The sequence below is a fragment of the Choloepus didactylus genome, chromosome 7 (genome assembly GCF_015220235.1).
Source record: "Choloepus didactylus isolate mChoDid1 chromosome 7, mChoDid1.pri, whole genome shotgun sequence".
In the NCBI taxonomy this organism is placed as follows: domain Eukaryota; kingdom Metazoa; phylum Chordata; class Mammalia; order Pilosa; family Megalonychidae; genus Choloepus; species Choloepus didactylus.
In genome coordinates this window covers 24102409-24116787 of record NC_051313.1, presented here as the reverse complement: position 1 = coordinate 24116787, position 14379 = coordinate 24102409, and the positions used below count along the sequence as shown (strand labels likewise).

Sequence of the window (14379 nt, the reverse complement as noted above, 5' to 3'; positions counted from 1 at the left end):
TCAAATTGTAGAAAACATTACTTTTATTCCAAGCATGGAGAGGCTTGTCTTTGCCTTCATATTTTCTTATGCTGCATTCAGATTGTCTAAAACTAATAGACCGTTTCTACCAAGGTCTCTAAAAATTGCCTCCCCATGCATGCCCAGTGACCAGATGATGATCTCCATTCTAGTCACTCCACTCCTGGGCCACTTTAAATTAATATCCATTTATCTCACTGCTCTCAGTCTATCTCCTTTCTGATGAGCACAAAATATTGCTGCCAAACTAGCTTTACTGCCTGCCATTCCCCAAACCTGGTGCTTGCTCTCTGTCACTCCTGTATAAAATTCAAATTCTTCACAATTGATTTTATTGTCCTCCTGATGTGTACCTTGGCTGGGAGTTCAAGCAAACTGAAGCCCACAGTCCCCTGTTGCCTCTACCATGGACCCTTATTGTCAGATGCTACAGCCACTGGTTCGTAGGTAGATTCACAACTTTATATTTCACTTTTATTTCTGCATTATCCAAGTTTACTTGATATTTCTACTCTTTCATGGTGTCCACTTTGATCAATAAGGATGAGGAAAAGTCATGCACCCAGCATTATCCACAGAACAGTTTGACCTAATTAATTTTTCCACTCCAAGATACTCAGATAAGGCTGCCCTCCCTCATCCCATACTCCTTTTACAACATAGACAGGCACAACCAGCTGGTAAGCAATGGAACAAAGCACACAATAGCTAATTTAAATATACTTTGTAGTTTCTCTTTTGAATTTATGTCTGAGAGGAATCAGGTCATATCTTTCTAATCTCTTCCCTGTGTCTGAAATACTATGATTTTGCCATAGTCATAAAATAATCAAATATAGTTAATTATATTTTGGTACTTATCCTAACCGTATAGGATAAAGATCTGGAAACTGATACATGGATAGAATTGCGAATTTAGCTATCTTCTTTACTTAAAGGATCTAAAAGCATCTCTATTATAAAATGCCATTAGTACATTTCCTAATACATCTTTGCCTTTGAAATACTGGTTTAACTCTGTTGAGGATTGAATCACATTCGTGCAAAGACATGTTGAAGTCCTAACCCCGGGCCTGTAGGTATGAACTCATTTGTAAAAAGCATCTTTGAAGATTCTATTAAGATGAAGCCAAACTGAATTGGGGTGTGCCATAATCTAATATGACTGGAATCCTTAGGAGCAGAAAAAATTTAGACGTAGAGGCAGGAGTGAAAAGGAGACAGGAGGAGATAGATTGCTATGTGATGGAGGCAGAGAATGAGTTATGGATTGTGGCAAGCCACCAGCAGAATGCTACAGACTTCAGATACCCCGCTGACACCTTGATTTTAGTCTTCTGACCTCCAAAACTGTGAGACAATAAATTCCTGTTGTTTAAGCCAAACAGTCTGTGGCATTTGTAATAGCAGCCCTGGCAAACTAAAACAAACTCCTGTTGTAACTATTCAGTTATAACTCACTAATGCATCAGAGGGTAATATTCTGCTGCTAGTTTTATTTTTTAATATTTTCTTGAGAAGTAAAAATGGAATATAAGGAATAAACAAAATATAATTATTCTATTATTTTAAAATCTTTATGTAAATGATTTCAGGGTATGTACATGATATAACAGTTATTGAATCAAAATGTTCATATTTTCAGTGTCTTATTTCCCGAGGGCTGCCTTAACAAAGCACCACTAGTTGGTGGCTTATAACTGTTAGAAATTTATGGGTTACCATTTCTGGTGTCTAGAAGTTCAGAATCAAGGTGTTGGCAGGGCCAACCTCCGTCTGAGGTCTGTAGGGAAGCATGTGTCTCTCCCAGCCTCTTGGTGGAGGCTTGGCAGCACTCCATCGTGTTCCCTGCCCAGGCTGTCACATGGCGCTCTCCTCTCTGTCCATCTGTGTCCAATTCTCTCCTTCTTATAAGGACACCAGTCATATCAGGATTAGGACCAACCCTAACTAAAAATGTCTTTGTGCTGCTTTGACTCTATTTTGTCCCCCACAAAGCCCTGTTCTTTATTGCAATTTTGTGGGGGCAGACTTATTAGTCTTTTGATTAGGGTGGAACCTTTTGATTAGGTTCTTTCCATGGAGATGTGACCCACCCAACTGTGGGTGAGACCTTTTGATTAAATTATTTCCATGGAGGTGTGAACCTGCCCATTCAGGGTGGGTCTTTAAGAGTGCTTGTAAAGAGAAGGAGCTCATAGAAGCTGAGAGAGACATTTTTGGTGAAAAACTAACAAATGTAATCCAGAGTTTGCCCCCGGGAAAGCTAAGAGCTGACACAGACCCAGATGCTTTGAGATGCTGGGAGATGCAGGCAGAAGAATGTTTGGAGATGCTTAGCTAAGAGATGAAGCCCAGAGTTTGCCCTGGAGAAGCTGAGAGGAAACCCAGACACTTAGAAACATCCTGGGAGAACAAGCAAGGATGCACAAGAGCTGAGAGAGAGAAGCTGAGACAAAAGCCCAGAGACATTTGGAGAAAGCTGTTTTGAAACCAGAACCCAGGAGCAAAGAACCAGCAGATGCCAGTCACATGTTTTCCCAGCTGACAGAGTTGTTCCAGATGCTATCGGCCTTTCTTCAGTGAAGGTATCCTCTTGTTGATGCCTTAGTTTGGGCACTTTTATGGCCTTAGAACTGTAAATCTGTAACCTAATAAATCCCCTTTATAAAAGTCAATCCATTCCTGGTACTTTGCATAACAGCAGCTCTAGCAAATCGGAATAGTCTTCAAAGACCCTATTTCCAAATAGGGTCACATTCAGAGGACCAGGGGTTAGGAGTTGAACTTGTCTTTTGGTGGGACAGTTTAACCCATAACACTCATAAACTCTATCTAAAAGAAACCATAAAGCTAAGTGAGATAAGTGGGCATGAAATTAGGTAACTTTTTAAAATAAGATGGTAATTTTTCTCAGAATCTAAGATCGTTTTACAATAATGAAGGAGACTCTTACAACCTCACATATTATAAGCCCTTAACTTGAGAAAATCAGGCCCAGGTTGCAAGCTCCAGAATTAACAGAGATAAGGTAGGCATTTGATATAGGAACTATAATTTTTAAATCCCCAACCTGTTCCTTGGAGCATTTAGAAAATTTTGCACTCATTGTAATTAGTGTTTCACATCACAATGCAGCTGTGAGGGGATGTCACTAGCCTTTACTTTACACAGAGCTTCTATCTCAAGCCACATGCAAGGAAAGTCATCCATTTAGAAGGGTACTAAGTCAGAGAAGGGGCGTTTTGTATACAAAAGTCCTGCCTCAAGAAGTATATTTCAGGTTGAAGACAAACAAGTAAGAGAATTATTACAAGGTGGTGTGGTAGGTAAAATTATATTTAAAAAGTACAGATGACAGGGGAACTCAGGTAAGGAACCCTTATCCCACATGGAGAGGTTGGGAAGGGCAGGGGTGGGCCAGGGATACCTGAGGAAGTCTTGAAGGGTAAGGAGTTTCCAGGAGAAGAAGCTTTAGTGCAGGGGCAAAGGTAGGGGCTAGCTGGGCATGTCATCTGGGAAATGCTTGGCATCTGTGTGTGGTTGGAGTACAGGAAGCACACTGAGAAGGCATGCCAGGAACCCAGAGAGATCCAGAGAGCTTGGTTGTGGACACATTAGCGTACCGTTCCTTGTACCCCCAGCTAATAATCACTTCCCGTCTAAGGACCCACAGGGAAAGGACAGCCAAAGAAGCCAAGGGAAAATAGTTTGAGAAACACATCTCCCTAGTTGCATCTATGTCAGCCCTACCTAGCTGCTTGTAACTGTAATAAAAATAAAGCTACCTTATTTTAATAATTCTTAAAACACATTAAAAAAACACAGATATAGTTGCCATAAAAGCAATAACCCACCACGTGTTTTAGGCATTTGTTGAAAAGCACGTATGTTTGCATATTTGAATGCCTAATATGTGGTATGTGCTTCAACAAGTATATATTTGTATACATCATTACCGAGCATTATCTTTAGCACAAAAAATGGGAAGTTCTGCACACTGGCGTACACATTCCTGCTGTCTTGGCACATGTGGTGAATAGGAAAAGTAGTTGAGGCTCACTCATGCAATCATTTTCAGTGAAACTGTCACAGCCAGGCACTCTGCAAAGTGGTATTCTATTATTCTGTCCATTAAATACAACCCCCACTCCTTTCGACTCTGCATAAATTGCATAGGCACTGTTATTTACCAGTTGGAACTGGCAGCGGTAAATTAGCACCAGCTGATTACTAGACTTTTGCCCAGTGAACTTTATGTTCCCCCATTGAATCAGTTTATTATTGCTGTTCCTGCTTTGGAACATGACTTCCCTAGAAAGCATTTCTTCATTCATCCTCTGTGCTGGAAACAGACAGCAGTTTGAAGCCAGCAGCTGCTCTTGAACAAAGCAGGTAGAGACAAGAAAGGCTGCTGAATCCATAACAATAAGCACATCATGACATAATTAGAGTAACTCTCCAGTGACCTACACGCTTTCAGTGCCGTATGGTTATTTTTGGTGCTGGGAGCCATAGTTTAATGTAGCCACTTTCCGCAGTATTCCTGCTGGCATGAAATTGATTTTGTATCCAGAAAATTAACATGAATATTTATTTGACAGAAGTGAAGACTATACTTGCATTCTGTTTTACCTGAAATACATGAATAGGTGAATAGAAGTTTTTGTTTTGTTTTGTTCCAAAGATATATACTTTTTTTATTTTAGTAGTACTTTATATACCTTGCAATATATGCCTTTCAACGTCCTCTACTTCCCCTCCCTACCTTTTTCTGATACAATGTTTTTCATTAGTGCATGGGACAATTCTGTGTATCTTTTAATGTCTTCATTTGACTTTGACCAGGTTAATAGGATTTACTGCTAGTGTAGCCTACCCAGAAAAAAAACAAAACAAAACAGATTGTCAATATGAACAATACCTTGTGGTCTGTCAGGGATTAATAAACAGTCTCCCTGCCTCTGCTTCTGGAAGTAATTTAGGCTGTAGAAGGTTTAGACACAAACATACACATGCACATATATACACATACATATACCAGTCAGAGAGGTGGGCCAGCCCAGAGCCCAAATCCCAGTCTTCTAAACCCATCAAGGGGTTTCTCAGAGCAAGTCTGGTCTTACTTGGAAAATAGAATTAATATCAAATAAGTGTAAAAAAGTCATTTTCTTGCAAATATTGCCTACGAAACTTGATTTGATCTTTGAGAACTTTAAGAGGCTTAAATATCATTCCCGCATCAGGGAATACAATGATCCCATTTTGGCATCAAAGTCTGAATAACCAAACCCAGACCTGTCTACCCTGAACAAACAAGAGCCCTGCTTTGTGACTTAAGAAGGTGTTTATTTCCAGAGAATTATGATGCTTAAAAAAATTACTCCATTTTTCTATCACCTTAAACCAAAGAAGATGGAAGAGAAACTCTACTGACGTGGAAGGGTTCAAAAACGCATGGTTTCATATAGCACTGGGGGCTGAATATGAACTGGTTCTGCCTCAGCATTCTCCCTCTGCTCTGAGACATGGACGTGAGCTACTGCCATGCCCTGAGAGCCATGGCTTAGAAAATATGCCTCCAGATTTCCTGCCCTATGGGACAGATACAGGGAATTGCTTCCCCTGCCTCAGTTTTATATTGCTGCTATGTTCTTGTGTGTTTGCCACGGGAAGTCAATTCTCCAGTAGCAGAAACACTTAACTTTTTGTCTCACCCCACAAGTCACATTGCTGAGAGCTCAACCTCTTTTAAGTCCCTTCCTGAGACTCAAAGGCACCTGACATGCCATCCCATGTGCTAGACTGTATATATGTACAAAAAAGTAAAAGAACCTATTTTATGCAGGAAAGTAAGGAGCAATAGCTGTATAGGTCAAGACGATGGAAATAAAACATTCAGAGAACCTGTTCAGCAGCTAGTATAGCCAGGACTTATTTAGGCCATTGTTACTTGTTTGTCACTTTTGTGAATGTGGATTCCAGCCAGCTCACACAGAACTTAATAAGTGCCTCCATAAGCAAAGAAAGCTAAAAATGGAATCTTTTCTGTTGACTCAGTGCATAACCTTCAGTGAGTTATTTTCACATCACCTCTTTTGCCTACATTATAAACTAGAAATCATAATATTAATCAGTTTTCTCCCAGTGTTTTCTGTAAGTCTTGAAAAACTTTAAAAATTACAGTGTAGTATAGTCACTAAAAGTCTGAGTGAGACAATATAACTTGAGCTTCTGCAGAATCACTAGGTCTTAAAGAGACCAAACAAATAAACCAGATTTTCAGAAGGTAAGGGTAACTGATTAAAGACTGTAAATAAAACCAAAATAGTGGAAGAAGGAGGTGCGGACATCAGAATAAGAATAAAGGAAAAAATGTTTTGTGTGGCCAAACAATTAAATTAATCAGATGATAGGGTTCCTGGCTTAATCCTTGGTTAGTTACTCAATAGAATTTTTTTTTTTTTTACTGGACAAGTAAGAGTATTTTATTATTTAAAAACTGAAATAATAAAATTTAATAAAAAATTAAAAAATAGTTGCCATTTAAAATCATGGAAGACTCTGAAGTCTTCTACCAGAAGCATTAAAGAAGCTGGTAAAATGTCCACCAGGAACCAGAGTCTTCCATAAACATCCAGCGACTCCTTGAATCCTTTTGGCTGCTGATTGACAGTATTAAATCTCAACTGCACTGTCCATTCAGCTGCTATTAAGTCGTTGACTCTGAAGTGATGCCACTGGATTTTTTGCCACCCTTCAGTTAAAATACAAATATTGCTGTGCTACCGTCACCCAAAATTGTGTTCCAAACCTCTCACTCCTGTTTTTTCCTATCTGTCTGTAGTGCTCCCTTTAGTATTTCCTATTGAGCAGGTATCTTATTCACAAACTCTGTCATTGTCTGTTTTTCAGAGAATATTTTAAGCTCTCCCTCATATTTGAAGGACAGTTTTGCCAGATATAGGATTCTTGGTTGGCTGTTTTTCTCTTTCAGTATCTTAAATATATCACCCCACATCCTTCTTGCCTCCATGGTTTCTACTGAGAAATCCACACATCGTTTTATCAAGCTTCCTTTGTATGTGATGGATTGCTTTGCTTTTGCTGCTTTCAGGATTCTCCTTTGTCTTTGATGTTTGATAATCTGATTATTAAGTGTCTTGGTATAGGTCTATTCAGATCTATTCTGTTTGGGGCACACTGAGCTTCTTGGATCTGCAATTTTATGTCTTTCATAACAGATGGGAAATTTTCATTGATTATTTCCTCTATTATTGCTTCTGGCCCTTTTCCCTTCTCTACTCCTTCTGGGATACCCATGACTTGTACATTCATGTGTTTCATGTTGTCATTCAATTCCCTGAGACATTAATCATATTTTTTCATTTTTCCCCCCATCTGTTCTTTTGTGTGTAGGGTTTCAAGTGTCTTGTTCACCAGTTCCTGTGTGTTTTCTTCTGCCTCTTGAGATCTGCTGCTGTATGTCTCCATTGTGTCTTTCATTGCTTGTGTTGTGCCTTTCATTTCCATAGATTCTGCCAGTTGTTTTTTCAAACTTTCAATTTCTACCTTATGAACCCCCAGTGTTTTCAGTATATGCTTCATCTCTTTTGCCATAGCTTCCCTAAACTTTTTGAATTGATTTAGTATTACTTGTTTCAATTCCTGTATCTCAGTTGAAGTGTAAGTTTGTTCCTTCTACTGGGCCATAACTTTGTTTTTCTTAGTGTAGGTTGTAGTTTTCTGTTGTCTAGGCATCTGGTTTCCTTGGTTACCCCAATCAGGTTTTCCCAGACCAGAACGGGCTCAGGTCTCAGAAGGGGGCAATATTCAGTGTCAGGTCTCCCTGAGGATGTGTCTTAGAAGATTGACACACCCTCTGAGGCCTCAAGCTGCTGTGATTTTCCTAACCTGCCCAGCAGGTGGTGCCTGTCAGCCTGTAGCTCTAGACTGGTGTAAGGAAGTGTGGCCCGCTTAGTTTCTGTTTTGGCTATTTTCCTCCAGGCTCTGGGGTCTGGTTCTGAATGGAAGGCGGGTAGTAGAGCTGTGCATGACCTCTTTCCTCTTAGGGAAGATACATCTGCATTTAAATAGTTTCTTTGTCTCTCTAACTCTGCTATCTCCACCCTTGTCTGGGTCAGAGCACTGGGAACTGAAAATGGCTGGGGCTTTCTCCACTGAGCTGTTCAGGCTGAGAGAGAGAAAGAGGGACAGAAAGCCCCCTTTCAGAGCCAGTCCACGACCTCCTAGTTTCACCCATCGGCCAGAGATGGCACCTGGTCCTCTGGGCTCCCCCTTGCGGAACAGAGAAGTCTTCTGGCTCTCTAAGGTCAGTCATCACTAAATGCCTCTGTCTGCTTGTTGGGGATTTGTAGCTTGTATTGAGCAGTCCACATTTGTTAATTAAAACCACACTTGGAGCTGGACTGAGGTATATTCACTTTTTCAGAGAGTGCTGCTTTTTACTACAGCAAGGTTTTGCAGTTTGACTGCCATGGGGGAAAGGGGGTCCCAGCTCAGGTCCGCAGTTTTTACTTACAGATTTCATGCTGTGATCTCAGGCATTCCTCCCAATCCAGCTTGGTGTATGATGTGTGGACAGTCATGGTTGTCCCCTAGCAGTTATTCCAGATTATTTACTAGTTGTTCCTGGTTGTTTATTAGTTGTTCCAGGGGAACTAACCAACTTCCACTCCTGTCTATGCTGCCATCTTTAGTCATCTCACTCGATAGATTTTTAATCTAGTGGCTCATGAACCATCTAATACCTAACTTAGATCCAGAGTTTTTCATTCACAGTTTATTTCATCAGAGGAAATATTTATTTTTTTAATATTGCTCTTATAATTACACTATGTATCTTTATTACAGTAGAGCCTCTCCTACATGATAATCATCATGACAATTTAACACTTACTCTGCATAAACATGCTTTTGTGGACACCAGCAGAAACTGATGAGGATTTCAGGCCCACAAAATAAATGGAGGTTATGGGCATTTGTTCTTTATTTATGGCACTTAAGCTAACATAACCTACCTGTATTGTTTTTTTCCCAAATTGCTAAACTTTATCTCCTATAAAGCAAACAGGTGAAAATATTTCTGTTGTGTTCTAATGGAGATCAGTGAAAGATATATGTCCTAAAATACTTTCTCTAGGAAGACGTTTGGCTTTCCTTAAAACTACTTTGGGGGAAAAAGTTAAATTAAATCAAAAAACCTAACAGACTCCTTTATCTCCCACACTGGTGCTGAATGGGCTTGTAACTCACTTCTGCAGCTGGTCTATCTAAGTGACCCAGCAATGATTCATATGTGTCCTATACTCACAAGTCTTAGTGTTGTAGGGTTGTGCCATCCCTGGCTTGATTAAAAGTATACCTGTGACCAAAGAAGTGATGAGATATGGGGGAAATCCACAGAGACAGATGGATTAAAATGGCAATAATTGTAGTTTACGTGATTATAATTCTCAGAGGCTCCAGGTGATTCCTATTTTTTTTTTAATGGCATCACTCATATCAGGATCCCAGTGGACCTTGAAGCAGAAGAGAGAGATGGATCCTGGTTTTTCTCTAAGCCAGTTTGCAGTGTGGGCACTTCAGAGAGTTGTGCTATGGAAAAGTAATTAGCTTCTTCAGTCTGGGGTGCCATTTACAATATCTAAGCTACTGGGCTTCATCATAAAACTGACCTCTTTAATTTTTTATGTCAGAAATTTCCACTAAAAGTGTTAGCATTAAAAAAGTACAGCTCCAGGGAAAATATGAAAGGCATGGGAAGCAGTCATGAAAGGTTGTGTTACCCTGAAGGAAAGTTGAAAGCATCTCTCCTTGGACATGATAAATACAATGTCATGAAGTACCCTGTGCTTAAGTTTTAAATAATTGGTCTCATTAAGTAACATAACAACAACATAGCAATACCAGTTCAGCGTAAGAAGTAGGCAGGTAGTGTATCTTAGATTTACAGCCAACCTACAGTCTTGCAGGATAATTGCTTTTGCTCCCTTGAAAAGAGGTCGTTTTCTCATTACCTTTGACTGTCATTCCAATGCAGTAATCAGCCTAATGTGATCATAATTTATGTACTGTATTTTTCAAAGCTGTATCAGATTTGCCATTTTAATTTCCCTGCCCACTCCAATGTCTCAGTAGAGAAGAAAAGGAGGGAAAATTATTCAGGAAAAGCAGAATTGCCACAGGAGGTCATGATATTCATCCATCTAGTATATTGTTCTGGCCCTGACTTTAACAACACAGAACATTTTCTAAAAGGATGTAGTGATAGTGTAGGATTTGGTTGGGAGTTTAGCTAGCTATATTCTAGTCCTAACAACTCAATGATTAGCTGGATGACCTCAGGCAAATTACTTAACCTTTCTGTGCTTCTGCCTCCCTATCTGTAAAATGGGAATTCAGTCTGGTTATTTGTAATCATATAATCATCTACCCCAAAGCTAAGTGGCTTAAAGCAACAATTTATTAATTACATCTCATGGTTCTCTGGGTTAACTGGGAGCAGGTATGTGGTTCTGGCTTGGGGAACTCAATCGGATGATGGCTAAGCCAGGGCTAAAGTCATCTGGACTAAGCATCTGAGATGGCTCACTCATTGGCGGGTAGTTGATGCCAGCTGCTGTCAGAACTCAGCTGGCACGCCAACAAGACTGCCTACTCATGGCCTCTCCATGAGCCTCTGGCTGCTCTTAGCATGGCAGCTAAGTTTACATAAGGAGAGTAACCCAGGAAAGTGCCTTCCAAGAGATGAAGAGGAAGCTACAAGGTTTATAACCTAGCCTTGGAAGTTCCAAATTCAAAAAGAGGGAATTAGATTCCATATCCCAATGGAGGGTGGTAAGGTCACATTGCAAAAGAGCACGTGAGATGGAAGATGCTGTTCCAATCATCTTTGGAAAATAAGATCAGCCATAGGCTAAAAATTATAGTATCTATCTCATAGGGTTTGAGAGAGGATTGTATGAGACACTAATACTAGGCAAATATTTAGAACAGTGCCTGGCACATCTCAAGTACTCAGTCAAGTTTAGTTAGGACAAATTTGTATTGTCTTCCAGGATGTGGACTATTCTGCACTATGTCCTAATCTCTTCATTCGCTATACTATTTGTGACTCTGATTATTTTTTTTAATCTTTCAGTATTAACATATTCAACCTGTATCACCTCTTGGAAAGAGGAGGAAATAAACATTTACCGATTTTCCAGGTTTGGGAGAAAATGTAATTATTTTTTCTTCATATTCTTTATAATTCACAGGTTGTGAAAATTTCCTTCCTATAGCTTGTCTTTCCAAATTGTTGAGCCCCCATTAGTCTCTTTCGATGCCCTTCAAATCAGTCCTCCACTGCCCCTACCTGCAAGGACTGGTTACTGCATTTGGAATTGCTCACCTGTATTGGGTCAATTCCAGTGGTGTGCAAAATCTTAGCTAAGTGATGGAAAGAAAATCATATTTCAAGAAATTTAAACAACTCTCAGGCTAAAGCTCTTGTCTTTAACTTGAATTTCACATTGTTGGATAAAGAACTCAAGTCACCATGCAAAATCTTGTTCTTTTTTTTTAATGTATCAGTTATTTAATTAGGTTCTTTGCAAGAAGTTTAGAATACCAATTTGTGAGGATAAACTCCATTTGTGAGAGAGAACAGCTTTGATTTTTGGCATAAGTTGTGAGTCCACAGTTTTCTGATCATCCTTGCGCTGCTCTGTAAGCTCATATTTCTCTTTCTCTGTGTCGAAGATCTCACCTTCCTGGTGTCTGGGCTTATGCAGCTTTTTCTTCTTGAAGTGAGTATCAGTGAGATGTTTTGGGAATTTCACACCACTTATGTCTATTTTGGTGGAGGTGGCAATGACAAATTTCTCGTGTGCCCTATGCAGCAGAACTCAGTTGAGGACCAGGGGTCCAGTCACAAGTAGCAAGCCACTGCCCAGCTGCTACAGGAAAACCTCTCTTGCCCCTGTGGTGACCAGTGAGGATGATCAGAACAGTCCCAGGAGTGATGCTGGATCGCAGCTTTCTCACATGCTGACTGAAGGATTTTTTTTGCCATGGCTCAACAGCTTCCACGGCACATCTTCAGTAGGATAATATCTAGGCATTTGGGGAAGTTTAAACACTCTGGCACCTCCATTTTTGTCACCACCAATGGGCTTTGTGACAGTAGCAAGAACCTTCTCCTTCTTTTTCTTTTCAATCCTGAATTTAGCTGCTGAATACTTCCTCTTGTATATGGCCTGTCTGGAATACATTGCAGATCGGGAATATCCGCCAGTTCCTCTGATGAGAACTGGGTTTCGACTGCAGTGAAGCTTCCTTTTTTTGGGCTCTTTGGTCTTGAGGCTATTCTTCTTAACCTTGCCACTGGCATCAGCCTTCTTGGCCTCATGTTTCTCCTCCATAGTTGACAGCTTTTCAGCCTTTTCACCCGCCATCTTCTGAGATGGGAAAAAGAACTCAAAATCTTATTCTTATAACCAGAATGTTGCTAAAGAAAACAAAAATAAACAATGTTGATAAAGTACAGTTTTATTGGTATTATATGTATTAGACAAATGGAGGGAAATTCAAGTTTCCTTTTCTTTTTCTTGTCCTGTGCTCTTTAAGTAAGATTCAGAATCTAGCAGAATTCTTTGCTTATAGGATATACTAAAAGAAATATGTGTTTATAAAGATGATGCATTGATAATAGTTTTAGTGTTTGATTTTGATGGCTTCCAACACACCTCAGAACAACCCACTTTCACTCAAATGAGTGACTCTAATCATTGTTCAACAGATGAACATTATGGGGATTAGATGAAAAATCAGGCAAAATCATGAAGTCACAAGGGAAAACAATTCATGCATTAAATACTTTAATAGGATCTCATCAAGATGTGGTAAAGAACATTTAAAAATACATTTCCCTCTGAATTGATTAGTAAAAGTATTGCTTCTGTTGAATTGTAATCTCATTAATAAAATCTCAAGCCAAGGTGTTGAGTTACATCAGTAACTCTGCAAAAAGCAAGAGATTCATCACAACTGAGAAGGTAAATTATAGTCATATGATGAAGGCCTTTGAGAATGCCAGATAACTCACTTGAGCCTCAGTTGGCAAATGGATAGCATCATTTTATTTTTACCAGGCTTCTTTGAGATCGAAGGAATAATTAAGTAAATGGTCGAAGACATCCCTGATCAAAGATGTGAAGGTGCCCCTCTCTCCACCAAAAAATAATTACAGATAGACTTACTGGCATTTAGAAGAAGCTAAATATAAAATGCTAGACCGAAACTAAGACAGAAAACTGCATCTAAAAAAACAGTTAGTTCCCTAGCACAGCATCTCATTTTCCAACATCAAACACAGAGGACCCAGGGTGCTTTTCTTAGAGTCTAAGATAAAGAAATATATGAGACCAGGTTCTTCCTGTATAAATGTTCTCTTTCCTGATACATAAATACTGAAATTGAAACATTCACAAATAATGCTTTAGAATTTTAAAACTTTAGAGAGAAAGTTCTGCAAAACTTTGAGTACGAAGCTCATTGTAAGTTATTTTATTTACTCACAGAGTACTGTCATCTAGAATTTTTAGCACAGAAAATAAAACCCTGGTTGATGAAAGATACATATAAAAACTGAGCCACACATTTGGAATCTCATTTCTTTTTTATAATGTTTTATCTTTTCTTGTTTCATGACATCTGTTGTAATTCTATAATTATGAGAAAGGACATTAAACTGCACGATCTGGTGAAGTTTTCCTTAGGGACAATTTGTTGACATTGACTTCCTTTGTTTGAACTGCTCAATTCAAACATCTGTCCATATGAATTTTATATATAATGTTGAAAAATACTCATAAAATTATGTATGTATTTTCTCATTTATGAATTGTTCCCTGTCTCCTAAAGAATTTGAGGTAGATTTATAAAAATGAAAACATAGGACAATCAAACTGAAAGACAACAAATTAAGGAAGCAGAAAAGTGAGTGGATCTATTGCCCATAACACTGATTTAATAATATTTTCTCAGGAGAAAAAGAAACATGGCAATAAATGCTATCAACATTTTCTTTTTCTAATCAACAATAATGTACATTTACATACCTTGCTCTTCTTTGTGTCATTACCAAAGGTTTAGCCTTGGTCTTTTTTATGTTATGAATTTAGAAGCTCTTTGAAATTGCTTTTGGCCATTACCAATTCTTTTATAAGGACCTATCATTTAAAAAAAACTTATCAGGATTTTTGCATAATTCAATAGAACATGTCTTAATTAAGAGCTCATCATTTTTAGGTTGCTTTGGAATAGGGTTAGCTCTGTTACTCCATTCACGGT

The 14379-nt window shown here is 39.0% G+C and overlaps 1 protein-coding gene and 1 pseudogene across 2 annotated transcripts in view; one reads left to right on the top strand and one right to left on the bottom strand.

The window, feature by feature from the left end:
• NKAIN2 (sodium/potassium transporting ATPase interacting 2) overlaps positions 1-14379 on the top strand; it is a 1131060-nt gene that overhangs the window by 994037 nt on the left and 122644 nt on the right. The window lies entirely within an intron of this gene.
• On the bottom strand, positions 11648-12482 carry LOC119539392 (annotated as a pseudogene).